This window comes from Gymnodraco acuticeps, unplaced genomic scaffold (genome assembly GCF_902827175.1).
Source record: "Gymnodraco acuticeps unplaced genomic scaffold, fGymAcu1.1, whole genome shotgun sequence".
In the NCBI taxonomy this organism is placed as follows: Eukaryota; Metazoa; Chordata; class Actinopteri; order Perciformes; family Bathydraconidae; genus Gymnodraco; species Gymnodraco acuticeps.
Window position 1 is genome coordinate 8,726,707 of NW_022992351.1, and position 12,278 is coordinate 8,738,984.

Here is a 12,278-nt window from a genome sequence, read left to right on the forward strand (position 1 = left end):
TGTCTCTTTACTACTGTATATTTTAGAAAGGTTCACTGTACTTAACATTTTTTATGATAGGCAGCGGATATGGCTAAAGCTCAGTAAGGTCAATATTAACTGAAAATATAGCAATCAAAGTCTAGATCTTCTGCTGAAGACACATGAAGCAGAGACCTTTCAGGTGAGAGCCCCTCTGGTGGTGTTCAACATTAATGACAAGGAAACAAAGCTCTGGTCAGAAGCATTTTTTATAAAAAGCTTTAACAAAATTAAGTATTTCTGTACATTTTGAATGCAATCTAACTTTCCAACTCAGAAAACGAAAAAGTGCCAAAAGTCTTCTCACATGGCTGAGCTGCTTTGCAATATACTTCACCACTGAAGAATACAAATATGTATAAAGTAAACTATGATGCAATCTAACTTTCCAACTCAGAAAAATGATAAAGAGCATGAACAAAGAACATGTAAAAACAAATGCAAAATTTGCACAATCTAAAATGAGAAACTGTAACTGCAAGTAACAAAGTCTGAGCCATGGTAAAGAGTTACATTGAACACCAAGCTGATCAGATAACTCCCTGGTTGGTCTGAAGTCCTTCTATCTCCAGGATCTGTACAAATCGGCACATTATGCCAAAAGTCTTCTCACTGGGTGAGCTGCTTTGCAATATACTTCACATTGTTAGAAAAGGCTCCAGAAGGCCTTGGGGACATCAGTATCAGGGGCTGGAGCTGGACAGGCTCTTTCATCAGCACTTCTCCTTCCCTTTGCCAGCCAGGACCTCACATACTGTTCCGGATTGAACTGTCCTAGTGATGGTCCATTACATTTAATGAAAACCAGGCTGGACAGTCGGCTGACAGAGAGAGCATTCCTTTTTGCAGTAAGGATATCGTTCATGCAGCTGAATGCCCGCTCACACTCACTAGTGGAGACAGTGATGGTTCGGACTGCTTTCAGTAGAGGCTCCATGGCAGCAGGTGTACGGGATGCCCTGGTTTCCTTGTATTCGCGAAAGCCCTGAACAGTCTCTCTTCTGTCCACTTTCAGCACTTCGCACAAACGTAGCACCTCTACGTCCCCATACTGTACGTCTAACTCCTCTTCAGGCCAACTTCCAGGATGGATAACTTTCATGTCCTGGATTAGCTGATTGTCCCGGGCCTCCCGGCCATGTAATGGGATTTCTCTTGTGCTGACATGAGAGGAGGTTGTGGAAGTCATTCTGTGTCTCAGATTCTCTACCATACTGCGGAAAAACTGACCTGCATGAATCTGTACAAGCCTGCCATTCTCACGCAGGGCAACACCCTTGAAGGACTTCTCAGCTAGAGCTGTATGAACTGTAGTCATGTATGGGCCAGGCATGGTGACCATGGATTCAAAAACTCGTATTTCTCGAGTTAAGAGCCTATCTGCTGTAGGCAGTGTCATCTCTCTTTTTTGGAGTTGCTGAGAGAGGTCGCTGAGCTCTGTGAGCGCATCGTACATCAGTCCCAGATTGCTGACAAACGTTGCAGATGTGAGCACATCATCCAGGCCCTTGTACTTTGCTCTGTCTCTGGAATCCCTGCTCGTGTCGTTTGCAGCATTTGTGAAGTGATCATGAAGCACTCGGTAGTTTTCCCAGACTGCTCTGACGCTCCTTTCAGTTGAAGCCACCCAGCGGATGGACAAAACACGCCCTATCACCAGGAGACGCTGTCCGACTGCTTGCGCACACTGCGCTAACTGCCTCTGATTTTTGGGGGAGGCATGGAACAAGGAATAGAGTTTGTCAAAAAAGATCTGGAAATGATTGAGCCCTGAGACCTCCTTGACCACATCCCCAACTGCCAGCTCTAGACGATGATTGGAGCAGTGCCACACAAACAGGCTTGGGAATTTACTACACAACTGGGTAGCAACGCCTGTTCTCTTCCCTAGCATGACTGAAGCCCCATCACATGCAAAAGAAACGAAACACTGACCTAAAAAGTCCTCGTTAAAATCTCTTCCAAGACACTCCATTAATGCCTTAGTGATGTCATCAGCCGTTGTTCCATCCAACTCGATCAGCTCCCAAAAAAACGTTTCGGGCTCAGCATCAGCTAATGCTGAGCGTAGACACACAACAAGCACCGTTTTACCACTAATAGTGGTAGATTCATCGACCAAAACACAGAGTTTTCTTTGGTTTTCTGTAATGTCTTTTGCCATTTTTTTCTTCAGCTCATGAGCTATGTGGTCGATGATTTCGCCACAGGTTTTATTGGAGTGCAAAACCCTGCCCACGTTCAGTCCATTCAGTTTCTGTACATTCAAATCAATTGGCATGTCTGTGAATGGCCGGCTATGTTTGCCAATTTTATATGCCGTTCGAAAAACTCTGATAGTGGTGTCTAATTCAGATTTATGCATAGACTGCACTTGATGTTGAATAGTTTCACGTGAAGCAGATGTAAGGATGTCAGCAGCTTTTACATGGGCTTGTGATTCTTTATGTTCTTTGATTTTTTTTTCTCAGGCTAGCTTGTTGTTTGCCCTTGTCAACACCGAAATGAGACACTGCACACTCACCCCATTCAGTTGACAGTTTCAGTCCTTGTCCAGTGTGTATTCCCAAAGATTTGACATCTCTGCATATCCGACATCCTAGCTTCTTATCTTTAAGAAGGAGCCATGCATTGGTCTTGCAAAAATATTGCACCTGGTCCGTTGTCCAGCAGTCAGGTGCATCGCTTTGCCCGGTGTTGGTGGTGGCAGTTGCGCCAGCAGCAGCTAACTTTAGAGGCTCTGGAGGAGGCGGCGGAGCTAGTGCTAATGCTAATGCACTAGAACTTGGAGCAGGAGGATCAACCAAAGAAAGCTCCCCATCAGACACAATTTCCAACACAGGCACAGCATTCTCTGTATTTGAAGTTTCTTCCGGCGACAACCGCTGTCTTTTTGCACTTTTATTAATCCACGCTAACATTTTAGAAATGCTAATTTGTGACGTGACTTGCTTTCCTTCTCTCGGGGGCGTGCCTGCTCTGTTCTATCACTCTACATAGCCACCCACTGGGTGGGAGTTGCACTGCATAAACACAACACACGTGCATCTAGGTATGTAAATTGTAAAGCATTAAAACATGGTTTTACTAACAGTTTTCAGTATGTTGTTACTTCGGCATTATTATTATTATTATTATTTTGAAACGTGTATTACTATTAAATCACGGTCAAATAGGTTAATTTTGACATAGTCGTTTCCACCACAGTATTTACATGGAGAAGATAAGCCCCGCCCCCTCTCCAGCACGTTCTGTTTGAATGACAGGAGTAAACAGCTGACAGCCGCTGTGAAACTCCAGCGGTTAGAGCGATGAGAATGTCCGTTCGGCACCTCATGACGCATCTACTGAGTACCGGGCGGCTGTATATATATATATGGATGTATAATAAGAACGGCGGGAGAGTGTTGAGTACTGGCACGGTGCATGAGTACCGGAGTACCGCCAGCATGCCGGTACTGAGCAAGAAGTGCCGGTACTCCATGCGTCAGAACCAGAAGTGCCGGTACTGCGTACCGGTGAGTACCGGCCCAATTCCAGCACTGCTCTTAATGTTATTTCTTCCAACGTTGTGGAATTAGAGAAAAGGGGCTTCTTAACGTGCTTTTATCCGGGGTGGAGGGAGTTACATATTAGTTAAATATAACATTGGGGCGTGTGATTGTAGTGGGTGGAGAAATGAGGATATCCATCTTGGAGTTCAAGCTAGTATAATATAGTTAACGAACGTTACACAATAATAAGGAAGAGAGCTATTTGTGTGATACATCGCTATTGATATGGATTTAGAGTGGATATTTGAGACTTCTAAACAGTAAACAAAAACGTAACTTATGGGTGAGTGTTTTTAGCAGAGCCATATAATGTCCTTGTGATTCTGTTGATCATTACCTGTCTGTATTATGTTGCAGCTCAGCTGATTTTGGATTGATGGCATAGGGAGAGGGACTTAAGTGAGAGTGAAAACACAAGGTAAGTTTAAAATAGGTCAGCAATTTCCCACCCTATTGCTAGATGTATCTAACCCTTTCTCCTGTCTCCCTCTCTCAGCACAAGAACCCCAGGGGGATTCAATGGAGCCTGAAGACCTGCAATGAGACCCTCACTCTGCACCTGAGTCTCAACTCCCAGAGCTTTGCAAGCCTCTCCCTGTTCCTTATTTTGATTAAACAGACATTAAGCTTCCCAATGGTGTGGTCTTCGTTTTGTGAAAAATATGATTACCTCACATATGTTGTTGCTGTTGTTGTCTTTTGTGATAGTTAAATTGCTCCTGCTGACTTGAGCCAGCCATTCTTTCCTCCTCTCTGTGTCAGTGGGGAAACTTTACATTCATACTCCTTTCTCTGAGCGCTTGGAGCATCCCTAGGCAGCACAGCAAACCATGGGGGAGACGATATGCCAGGACAACACAGAGGAAAAGGCACAGACAAACGGCATGATATGCTATTCAATGTTTTATTGAATTCCATTTATTTACAATGGATGTTCCTAAAGCAACACATTTAACATCATCATCATCATCATGCTGCTGTTGCTAGTGCTTTGACTCATTGTGCTGTCAGTTGACAATCATAGATAGGCACCTGTGGGTCTCCTGTCCTTTCTGAAAGTCATAAAGATGACATTAGTACTTTAGATTACTTGTGTCCTCAATTACCAAGGGATTACTAAAACCACCATGAATTAAAGAAATGGTAGAAATGTATCTAATCAGAATTTTTAAACCTTCCTTCCCTCCCTCTAAATATATCAAACATTAGGAAGTGATGCTCCTGACTACCATACAGGTTTAAGAAGATAATATTTGTTTTAAAGAATTCAAAGCAATAAACAACAGGCTCTAACCAAGGCAACGTTAGCCTAACATGTACAGGTAAGATAGCTGTTCACACTATGTATATTTTCTACTTTCTACGTTGTAATGCTATGTTATTTCTATTTAAGATGTTTACATTTTCGATTGTTTAATTCTAGTCTTTTAACTGTCTAATGTACAATGCCTCCTTGTCTTTTGCTGCTGCAGCGTAAACATTTCCCCAATTGGTATCAATAAAGTAGGCTACTTCTTATTGTATCTTAATCCTCAAATATTAGCACATTTTTTAAAAAAAACACACACACATTGATGTAACTACATACACATATCGATATGTTGTATAAATATTGCAAATCAAAACCTTTATTGACCACTAATTACCAAAAATTGCATTTCTATCCTGTTATTAATAAATTCAAATCGTGATTCAAATGGCCCGCCACGAACTTCCGGGAACTTTCTGAGTCTCTCTGAACCACGTGACGATCAAGCATTTTGGACTTCCGCTGTAGCAACTCTCTACATGGCGCTGGACCGGCCAATCAGAATTGACCTTCTCGAGTTCTCCGATTGGTTGGTTTTGTGGCACATTTGTAACGCTGTGACAACTTGAGCGAGCGCAGGCAAAGCTGAGCGCGCACAGGCTGGAGAGGTCGAGCGAGCGGGGGAGAGAGAGCGCGTGCAGCGGTCTGCTTGCGCACGGAGCAGGAGTTTTATGAGAGAAAATATATTTCTCTGTGCTCAAAAATGTTCAAGTGCGCGCTCAATCGCATTTTCTATGCTCAACATGTTTCATTGCGTGCTCAGGATAGAGGCACAAATATAACGCCATATGGTAGCAGCCTTGCTCTTGTTGTTGAGCCTGGTGAAAATGGACTGCTGTGCATTTAGCTGTCCTTTCAGGCCCCTCCCCTTTTGGGAGCGTTGGGCAGAATTAGGAGGGAATTCCGTCTCGTAGCGTTTGTGCACTGTTTTGAAATGCCGCTCTTAAATTACCCTTCTTCGATAAAGCCACGCTCGCATTGCAGATGAGACAGATGGACTTTGAATTGGAATAGATACACAAATAATCATCCTCCCACTCGGAGTGAAAATTATATATTTTGGGCTTTTTTGCTTCTGCCATAATTGTGGTGTTGTGTGACTGTCACTCCTGTTGACACGGACAACGTCAGCGAAATAGTGCCCACTGCTCACCAGCCACGCCCCGACACATGGGGTCACGCCAATCACAAAGCTTTGATGCGTTCAAGTGCATTATTCTTGCACGGGAAGATTATTATAGGACATTAACGATAAAACAGAATGTTGTTGTTCTATTTTTAGACACATCTCGCGATCGACTGGGAATCTCCCCGCGATCGACCGGTCGATCGCGATCGACTGGTTGGGCACCCCTGACCTAGATAGATAAACTTGCAAACATGTCAGAAGAACCGGCGCATAAGAAAACAAAATACAGTCAAACTAAGCTGAAATTCAACAACTTGAATGTCACATCCCTGACATCCACAACTCCGGAGCCTGGTCCTTCAACCATAGAACCAGCGCAGCCAGATGAACCCCAGCAGCAGCTTTGCGGCCGCAGAGGCTGTCAAAACCGCCGCCGACTGCATGGAGGTTTGTTGTCGGGACATTGTGACGGGCAAATAAAAGCTTATTTGGGCAAAGAGAAAGGTACTTCAATGCAGAATGGTACAAAAACAGAGTGGTTAATTATTTGCAAAACCACTAAACGAGCCTTCTGTGAAATATGCAGATGTGATGCTGTCAAACGGCTTGTAACTTTCTCCAAATGTGGAGATGACAGCTTTCTAAATACCGAGTTAATAACTGGAACTTTATACAGAGCTTACTTCAGTCAAACACCAGTCAACATTCAGCTTGTCAAACAAGAGCGTAGCAGGAAAAAAGAAGAGATGGAATGAGCAACTGCGCTGTCATATGTGTGGGCTGGTCTGTATAGTTTAATTTACAGGAAAGGAGTGAGCAAAGGGTTGAGTTGTCCATTCTTGTTCTGTTTTCTCTGACTATCTTCCTCCTGAAGACCCTCTCAGACTTTCATTTGCTCGCGCTACTAAAGAGACACGTTACCAAACCAAACAATGGTGTAGCTGTATTGAAGTCCGAGTGGAAAAAGTAACATTTGGTGCGTTATGTTAGAATGAAACAAATCAGATTTAGTCAGAAATCGGGAGACATGCGGGATAAATATGACCCCGGGAGGAAAACGAGAGTCTCCCGCGAAAATCGGGAGGGTTGGCAAGTAGGCTATGTCACATACACATGCACTTGTTGGCCCCCCCACTTCTGAAATGAATCCGGCGCCGCTGCATGGTGTCTGTATCGGTAAGTCTCATATTGATAAGGAAAAAACTCATGTTAATGCAGCTCTACATCTAGTAGATGTAGAACAAGCTATAGGCCAGACAGCATACATATTTAATATGGGGCTTTAATACCTATAACAGTAAATGCAAAGGTCCATTATGAGGGACGAAACAGGAAATAGTTTAAGTTAAAAAACAATGTGTTTTGCCTTGCAGTTGGGTGGATATGAAACGTTTCCAGTCAAATCATTGGAGCAAAAGCTCAGCAACTGTATACAAACTATCTGAGTCCTCGAGAAAAGAATCAATGATAAATGCTGGTCTGCTAAGTGTAATAAGAAAAGTAAACTATTACATCAATCTCTGTAAGATAACATTACTATCAAAGCACTTTATGTTCAGATTCTGGGTCCATTTGATATGAAGTATAACTAATTGTAATGAGTTGAAGTACGATGTACACCTCTTACTGGCTTCTTCTCCACAGTAACGTTTTCCCACGGGTATATTTAGAAGCCATTACCCATACCACTACTAATGGAAAATACCCTATGTAATTCAGTCAAAAATGAATACAACTCATGACCTTGGAATAAAACCAATAGTATATTTACTTCCCCTGTGTTTTCTGTTTTGAGGAACATTAAATAATTCAATAAGCAACTAAAAGGGAATGTTCAGGGGTAGAAAATACCAGCCTCCCTCCGCTTTACAACTCTGGCATTAATAATGTGTCTACTTCTAATTCCAGGTAACAAGTCACATTAGCTTTGACTTTTTTCTCTCTCTGTCCCATCAAACTATTTTATAATGCTTCCTTTCCTTCTTCTTACCCCTCCTCTTATAATCTCCTCCTCTCACTTCCTGGTCTTCCAGCCAGTTACACTCCGTCTCATGCTCTCTCCTCCTTCTCCTCTTTTCTGTTCCTGATAAGTCTCGCTCACTCACTTCCTTTCATCATTTCCATGATTCCTCTCCATGTCTCTGTTATTTAACACCTCACTGCTGACGTTCGCAGTCCATTTCCTCCATCCTACCTTCTGTTATCCCCCTTTCTTTCACTCTCTCCAGCCTCCTCTCTCTCTTTCTCTCCCTCTCTTTATTCTCAGGGGCGTCCCTGACCCCATTCATTCATCTCTCTTCAAGACAGTGGATCCACTCAGCGATTACTCTACATGCTCGGCTCTCTCTAACATCCCATCCCTGTGTTTATCAAACCCTTTCACATCCAGCCCCCGTCCTGTTTTATCTTCTCTCTCTTTCTCTCGCTCTCCTCCCTCTTTTGTTCGTCTCCAACCTATCGCCCGAGGGGAGTGATTGACAACCTAGCGGGGGTCTTGTAAAGGGGACTTTCTGATTGGCGGTGAGGGAGATGAAAAGGATAAAGCCTCCAGGACCTGCCCTGACTGCACTGCAAAAAAAGATTCATTGTAATTTATCTTGTGCTCCGGCCGACATAACATTTGAAGTCTGGAGTCAGCAAGGTTTACTAATGTAGTTTGAAGTGTTTGTCTGGGTGAAAACAATCCCATTTCAAAATGTAGACGGCAAACTGATGAACAAGAAGTAGTGTTACCAATAACAAACATATATTTGAAGTAATACCCTTCCTACAGGTAAGTTCAAACAGAGGAGAAGTATTGGAACAAATAATCAGGCCTGAAACACTTGGAAACCATTACAGCTGGAAATCCAAGGCTTTTCTGTTCTTGTTTCCTATTAACGGCACACACAACCACTATAGGACTGAAGAATGAAATTCCATTTTGGTGGTCGAACGTAAAGGCCAATGTGACTTTAAGATTGTCCGATTCATAATTTATAACTTGTTTAGTTTAGCAATATATAGTTTAAAATAAAACTTGCTCACTGACTGATATTAACACAACTGAATGTGATCATATCAAATACATTTGGTGTATTTTGACATATATAGGCTACAGAAAACACTATTGAAAAAGAGACATCTGCAACATCTTTTAAAGCAGCTGCGATGTAGTTAGTGAGAACTGATGACATAACAGACAATAGGAAACAACCCTAAAACCAGAGTGTTTGTGGGACTGAAGAGACAGCTGTGGACATCTGGCAGACAGCAGTTCATGTTTGGAAAGTGGAAAGCTGATGTTCATATTTAGCTTCTTCTTCATGTGTCCTTCAATTTGACACACCAAAGAAGAAGAGGGTTGATTTAAAAGTCAATTTTTTTACGGACACCATGCTTCTGTTTTTACCAAAATTATAATATATTGTAATCATAAGTAAACATTTTAACCAAAAATCTGCACTCATAATAAAATATATAGTCATATACAACATGTAATACCATTTTAACTGATTTAAAGGCATCGTTTGACCTATAATTTGCAGCTGTTCATCGCCTTTACAGCTCAAGCTTGTGTGTCTGACTACTGTAAATTCAGGAGCACAGTGACAATGATTGAAAAACTGTCCAAACATCGCCACCGTGTGGTGATAATGCTGCGCTGCAGTGAGAATACATCAGATGCTCACATGCCTTCTAGTCAGCTGTGTTTAATGTCAGGAGTTTTCAGTCATATGGAATATTTCATCCCTAGAGAAAGCACACGCATGAAAAGTACAGTGCATGCTCATGTGAGGCATGTGTCTACATAATATACACAAACATCCTTTTTAGAATATATATAAATTATATACAGTGAAGAAAAATTGAGAGAATGTTCTGTGCAGTCATGCTTGACGGTTGAATATTCATCGTGATTATAACTCGAGTAAATATGCAGAACAGTGAGCAAAAAACAAAGCAGCTGTGTTGGTGCTCTTGTTGTTACACAACAGAACCGGGAGCAGATGATTCCCCGAATTAAAACATGTAACAGTGGCCTCTTTAACCTGGCTCATGCATCTGTGTCCACAGATGCACCATTAAAATGACAAGACATCTGACATGTTCCTCCAAAAGCTGTAGTAATAGTGATTTATTCTACTTATATTTTCAATGTCAATCTGTTGTTCTGCCTCCCTAAATATAGTCTGGCTGATGTGGAAGTAGACCCCCAGTCATTTTACACAACTGACCTTTTATACTTCGTGGTATAGGTTCTCATTTTAGAGAGTGCAAAACATTCGACCTTCTGTTGAATTGAATGTAAGTCTACAGCTCTTCACAGGACTATTATTATTAATACAAATAATAATAATAATATTACATGGGATTTGTATAGCGCTTTTCCTAATGCTCAAAGACGCTTCAAATAGGTCACGAGTCTGACTGATGACCTTCTTTCTTATAAAATATAGTATTTTTTCTACCTGCTAACTCGTATGGCTATTTTTAAATCTACATGTGATTTTCCTGTCTATATGTTGCAGGGTGTGTGTGCCTGTGTGCTCACGTAAGGATATCCAGTCGATAACAGAGCGATACAGCGGAATGCAGCTCATTACTGTCGGTCAGGACAGGTTGTAGGAAGGAGGAAACACATAATTAAACTGGGCTCACCACATTTATCGGCCACCGTTTAGAGTTGTAAATGTCAGGCATTCATACCATTATTTCAAATGAAATCTAACAGTGGTCTGGTTATTCTGTTTTAACACATAATCTCTGTGTGCTATCTTTCCGGGAAAATGTAATACGAGCTGAAATTGGACCATCTCTCACTCTCCTGACTTTCTCTGGAAGAAATGCCAGAAGTAATGAAGAGGAAGAAGCTGAAAGCGAGAACAGGTGCATGGTATGTCTTGTCTGGGGAACCTTCATACATCAAGAGAGTAATATGTTCTCAAAAACATTATGTGTGCAACATACTGGTACTATAGGACAGTGGTTCTCAAACTTTTTTCAATAATGTACCCCGTTTGAAAAAAAAATTCAGCCAAGTACCCCCTGATCAGCGCAAACACAATTTGTTAGGGAAAAAATGCCTATATAAAGAGGTACAGTGCTGCACCATCAGAGTCTGATTTATTAAAACAACAACATTGTAACTGAGAAACACTTAAATGCTACATTTCAAACCATCACTAAATTCATGGCAAACCAATTAACACTGAGACGACATTAGTTGCATTGAACTGATCTTTTTTAAAAAGTTGCACTTACAATTTAGAGAGAAACATGGGCTTGTGCTTCACTGAGGATCTTTGTCATTCTGTGTGACAGTGAGGCAAACTGCAATTATTACACTTCGCGTTTTGAAATATGTGTAACTCTGTTAATTATAAAACCCACACTTCTCAAACTTCGTTACTTTTCCTAAAATTGGTATATTTATTTATTTTGGGGCGTGGGGAATGAAGAGAAAAAATATATGAGCATTTTATGAGCATGGGATTTTGACCCCTCATATAAACATATGCATAATGCTGCGCTATACTTTGCGGCCACACGCCGTTGCCAAGCAACGCTTATTGTTTAGGTGTCCTTTGATAAGCAAGGCAGTCATACATTAGCTAGAACTAGCTAGATCTGATAGATTTGGACATAAACGCGAGTGAAGTATAACCGGACGCGAGAGAAAGAGATCAGATCAGCTGCTGCTGACGGAGAACACGCAGCTCTGCATGATCACAGCTCCGCCGCTGTGACGGACCGTTGAGTGGAGCAAAATACACTAAGAGTTAGACCTAACTTAGCTAGTTTATCTACTCTGGAACTAGCTAAATTAGTTATAAATATATTTATTCTTTACTGTCGGGTCACTTATTACAGGTTCAGCGGGCTGTCAGGAGAGGGAGAGGAAAAGAGAGCACCCCGTTTATTTTTCCCATGTTATTATCCAGAATTACTGTAAATTTATGAAGAAAGTAGTTAATCTACTATTAGTAGTTTGTTTAAATGCATTACTTATGTTTTTTTCTTCCCATTAACATAAAATACATCTCACGTACCCCCTGCAGTACTCCAACGTACCCCTAGGGGTCCGCGTACCCCCATTTGAGAACCACTGCGTATAGGACACTGATTATAAACATATACAGAGAGGAATACAAAGAAGTAAGCCTACTGCTGTGCAAGGTACATGAACCTTAATTGAATATGTGTACACACACACACTTATTTACCGTATTCATTAATTACCATTTCAAGAAAGATCCCACTACAGCATAATCATCCCCCATTT